The sequence below is a fragment of the Papaver somniferum genome, unplaced genomic scaffold, assembly GCF_003573695.1.
Source record: "Papaver somniferum cultivar HN1 unplaced genomic scaffold, ASM357369v1 unplaced-scaffold_13, whole genome shotgun sequence".
In the NCBI taxonomy this organism is placed as follows: domain Eukaryota; kingdom Viridiplantae; phylum Streptophyta; class Magnoliopsida; order Ranunculales; family Papaveraceae; genus Papaver; species Papaver somniferum.
The window spans coordinates 225419-225691 of NW_020622158.1; positions in this window are offsets into that span (position 1 = coordinate 225419).

The following is a 273-nucleotide window of genomic DNA, read 5'->3' on the forward strand; positions in this document are numbered from 1 at the left end:
GGAGTGTATTTTGGTGCTTCGTACTTGGGGGCGACGTAGGCCGGTGGTGGTGGGGAGGCGTAGACGTACTTGGGAGTGTACTTGGGTGCTTCGTACTTGGGGGCGACGTAGGCCGGTGGTGGTGGGGAGGCGTAGACGTATTTGGGAGTGTACTTGGGTGCTTCGTACTTGGGGGCGACGTAAGCCGGTGGTGGTGGAGATGCGTATACGTACTTAGGAGTGTACTTTGGTGCTTCGTACTTGGGGGAGAGGTAAGCCGGTGGTGGTGGAGAT